The 4,982-nt window shown below is 39.3% G+C and overlaps 1 pseudogene; it reads right to left on the reverse strand.

Moving 5' to 3' along the window:
- Window positions 1-856: 856 nt before the first annotated feature.
- LOC124217288 (dnaJ homolog subfamily C member 21 pseudogene) lies at window positions 857-2,872 on the reverse strand (annotated as a pseudogene).
- Between the last annotated feature and the right edge of the window lie 2,110 nt (window positions 2,873-4,982).

Genomic DNA, 4,982 nt, shown 5'->3' on the forward strand with positions numbered 1-4,982 from the left:
AAGAGGATTTTTCAAAATTCTCATTATTTTCAAATTTACAGCTTCATTTGTGACGCGCCGACTAAACCGGTCGGCGGTCCGGCCGGAACGAATGAACATTACACAGTAGGCAAACAATGATTAAGAAGAATCAGTTAAAAAAGGTCTTTTGTACTCGATATTTTCCTTAGAAAAAAACAAAATCTCACGTTTGAAGTGGAAAAATGGGGCAGGGATCGCTGCTTAGGAAAATGTAAGTATAACACGCCATTAAACGAATCAGACTCCGCGAAACTCGACCTCAAACTTTAAACGCGTTTTTCTCAAAACTACTATTTTCGATACGGTTGGTACGATATCCCAAGTTCTAATCAACCAATTTACTTGCAATTTGGCACGGAGCTTCTGTATATATTAGAGCATCGCGTAAAGAAGCGTGCTTGCGAAAAATTTTTTTTGTTTTACTATGTTTTAAAAATTCTGAAAGTTGAAAAAAACAGGGAAAAAACGCGACTCATTTTTCACACCGCCGCCATTTTATGAAAAATTCTTCTCCTCAAAAACCCACACGTAGTGCGATAACTACATCCTTCTTCATTAAGAATTTAAAAAAAAAATTTGTTTCAGATCACTGGAAGGACTAGAATCCTGCCAACCAAGACACGCCATTTTTTTGTGAGCCCCCAATTTGCCGGCCTGCAGATTTTTCAATTTTGATTATTTTTTAACTAATTTGACTTTTTTATACTCTTAAAATATCAATAAATAACTGGTAAAAGAAAATGGATACGAAAAATATTTATTGGTTTTTTTTTTTTACAGCATCCGAAAAACACCTAAAATTCGGGCGTCCAAACCAGAATAGCCCTTAAACATTTTAAAAATGATAAATTAAATTCGGCATGTATGAAAAATAACCGGCCTCCATATAATAATCATACATCTCATTCTTTGGTAAATTCCGGATATGGATAAAATGACCAGTCTCCGCAAAATGATCATATAATTCATTCTTGATTAGATAGTCTACTCCACATAGAATACACAGGTGATATAAATCCAGAACGCTTTCTTCCCATGACCCTTCTCTCTTTTTTTCCTTCTTGTCCTTGCGTCTGCTCTCATCAGAGCTTAACTTCTGAATTCTTCTTGCTTCCTTTGCTCTCTTACCTTTAGATTTTTTTGTACTTTGAGTTAATAATCTGGCATCTACTTCAAAGCTCAAGTCAGTATCGTCAAAATTTACTTTGTTGCCTTTAGTAAAATTGTCAATCGTTTCTGGGACAGTGTGATATTTGTTGTCAAGAGTTGCTTCCTTTTGTTTTTGTTTCCTTCGCTGTTTCTTGGACCACCCAAAATGAGCATCTAGTTCTTGCTCATCGTCGGTTGTTTGTTCAAGAATGACTTTTCGAACATTTTTACGCTTCTTCTTCTTACTTTTGCGAGATTTTTCTGTCATATCTAACACTGGGTTGTCAAGCTCGTTCTCTTGGGCTGATATCAATGTACATTCAGGAATCAGTATATTTATGTTATCGTGTATTTTAATTACTACAAGAAAGGCTTCCGGTTCTGGGCCTGTGGCTAGTTCAACACCTTTTTTTTTCACAAGCTTATTTGTATTTTTTTCACTTGTAGAACTTGATTCACTATCCGAAATCATTTCTTCATTCGATGTACTTCGCTGGTTGCCATTCGCATTCGCATCAATATTCTCACTGCGGTTCGTCAAGAAATCTCGTATTTCTCGGCTTGTTGCCAATATCACACTTTTCCGATTTGGACTTATCAAACAAATATTTGTTTTGCTACCGCATTTAAAATTCAATTCAGAGTCCGAATTGTACTTTCGAATACTGCATTCAAATTCCATATTTTCATCAGCCAAGAAGGAGGCTATCATGGTTGAAACATTATCGTCGTGTTTCTTGGAATTTTCGTGATTCGTAAATGCTTTCCGTGTCTTGTATATTTTGCTGCAAGCAACGCAATACAGGGTGTTACTATCCGTATCATCGGCATCTTTAGAATCTATATTTGAAGTTAATTCCTCTCCAAACTCAGCAGCAAGATTTGCTTCAATAACCTTTAAATCTTGTTCGATATTAGAAAACTTTGACCATTCTGGCTCAGTATAACTTTCCAGTTCTTTTTGTCTCTGGATCAGTTGTTGCTTTCTCCGTTCTTGTGTTTTTTCGGTATTTTCTTTAGCTCTTTCTGCCAGGATTTTTGCATGCGCTTTAACTCGTTTATCACGCTTGCGAACAAATGCTACAAGGTTCCGAACTTGTTCATTGCGTTCTTTTTTAGCCTTATCTCTAATTTTCTTGTTCTCCTTTTCTGCCAATCTTAAAGCACGTCTGTTTGGGGTATCACGAATATCGTATGTATCTAGCCAAGCAAATGACCTCTTAGTCGAATAGCTTTGCCAATATGCATAAAATTTGTGAACATCGTGATATGAGCTAGTGGAATTCCCAAAACCAGATACTTTATCGTCTAAATCTTCTTCTTTACAAAACTCTGATTCTTCAGCAGTCAGTTGTTCAAAAACTTTTCCATAAACCGTGTAAAATTCTTTTTCGCCATCGCCATAGCCCTCATAACAGCTCGTAGTAAAGTATTGGAACAAATCGATCGAATCATCTTTGTAATTCCCTCCTATCCCTCCTTTCAAAATGGCTTCTCGGTGATTGTCATACCAGGCTCGTTCTCGCGGATCATTTAAGACCTCCCATGCTCGTTGGACGATTTGAAATTGTTCTTTAGCATCTTCAGTATTGTCGAAATTCTTATCAGGATGGCATTTCAGTGCTAGTTTTCTGTACGCTTTTTTCAAATCGTCGTCTGACGCATCTCTCGAAACGCCGAGTACTTCGTAGTGGCACTTCATACTTTCTGGGTATTTCATATAACGATGTGAAGATATGTTGGATATTTTACTAACAACTGAAATCTCTTTTGACGAGATTGTTGAAAGCAATAAGCAGCATCACCAAGGTCGAGATATCAAAGATTTACTTTCGTATAAAGTCAATTATTCAATTTTCGGTATATATTTCGAACGTACTGTGACTGAGAAACCAAAACCTCGGTGTTAGAATGGCCCAGCAATTCCCTGAAATGTAAAATCAGGCAGTCAGTTTATGGCTCTCCATGTATCTAGCAATAGAGGTTGAAAAATTCGGTACTGAGCTTGTAAGCCAAAAGTCCTAACTTACCGTGACATACGGATGTAACGTGCGAAATTTGGCGCCGAAGTCAACCTCGTGTGCTTTGTGGAACTGCGTATGGAGATATCACAGACGGTCCAAGTTGCCAAGATTTTTCCGTCATTCAGACCATCGTCAACGTCGAATAAATTTGATTATATTTTCACGTCATTACCACACCAATTGCTTTTTAATTGTAAGCTCTCAGAAAAATTGTAACTTTATGACAATTATTCAAGCGGTTAACGCGATTTCCGTTCACAATCGGAGAAGAACTATGTCCGCAGCGTTGACTGAAGATACATCCAGCGTCGACTGAGGACACGGAAAGACTGATAGCCTCATGGGACTTTTCGTAATAGGGTGGGGGCGTTATGAGTTCATCGTCAAGCGACGCCCTCTGCATCGTGTCGTGCGCGCGCAACCCAGTCCGACAAACGATCGGTACGTAAAAACGACAAGGACTGATGTTACCATCGTTCACAGCGTGTATTCAAATTTTGCAGAGTCGAACGACGTATCTATCCATCTATCTATCTATACTTTTCAACTATACAAGTTCATTTGAGCCAAATTCAGTAATGTTAATGCAACTCCATCAGATCGACAAAAATAATGTTATCTAAATAGATGCAAAATAAATATACACCTGGTTTCCTGTTTATAGAGTTAGAAACCTTTTCTTGATGCGAACGATAGGAGAAATAGTCGAAGAAGTTAACCAAAGGATGAAGATGTATAGTTGTTCCTTATGTAATGTGTTTACTGTGACGCTGATTTTTACTGCACCTCGGTCACCGGGGTTATTTATCTTAACTAACCGTGAACTCAACTAAACGCAAGCGTAACGCATTCGAACTCAAACTTTCTCAAAGCTCTGAAAAAAGCTATTTGCTAATTTGAACACTCCATTTCGGCAATTTGCGACCTAAACGAGAGACGACACTGAAAAATCCGTTACCGTAACTCAACCTTGTACAGCGGAATTCGGGCTGCAATTGAATTAAAAAACGAAAAAGACTTAACTCCAAATCGTGACTCTACTCAATATTCTCGCCTACTTAAAATTTATTCAACTCCATAACGCGCAACTCAGACTACCGTCACCAAGCAAAAGTATCGGCAAACAAATTTCGAGTACTTTTCGACAATGCAAATCCAAAACGGCTAGTCGTTATTCGGCAAGCCGTTACTCGATGACTCTAGTAATTCAGTCGCGAGGATATAAGCAGCGCTTACCGTTCTACATCCACGCAACAAATTCTCTAATCCCCTCGTGATTTTTGGCGGCTCCATTGGTTCGCAAAGCTCCAAAAAGCGACTATCTCGTAATATCGCCAGAACTTGAGTGATTTCCAAAATCGACGACCTGCCGCAACACGGATCTCGGTACGCAATGCCCTACGTGACGTCATACCTACAAGAATACGCAATAATCGATCCGTCATCGATTTCGTAGATTGCGCAACTCGACGCGAACCTGTCGTAGCATCGCGGCGCAGAACTTAACGTTAGATCGCAATTTCGTCATCCGCACAGCTCCATGATGGCTTGGTGGTGATCGGGGTGGTCCTCCCTCGTCGCTAGTCGGTCCTTCGCAAAGTCTACTCATATGACCTGGTTATACGAGTGGCTTTTCGTGACCCGAGAAGGTATATGAGTGAGGATATCGTCGGGGAAGGTCACATGTGACAAAGGTGACAGGTGAAAAACCGTTGAGGTTCTTTTAGCGACGATTCGGCTGGGCCTAGCCAGCCATTATCAGGATTAAAGGACATGGCTACCGTATAA

The sequence above is a fragment of the Neodiprion pinetum genome, chromosome 4, assembly GCF_021155775.2.
Source record: "Neodiprion pinetum isolate iyNeoPine1 chromosome 4, iyNeoPine1.2, whole genome shotgun sequence".
NCBI lineage: Eukaryota > Metazoa > Arthropoda > Insecta > Hymenoptera > Diprionidae > Neodiprion > Neodiprion pinetum.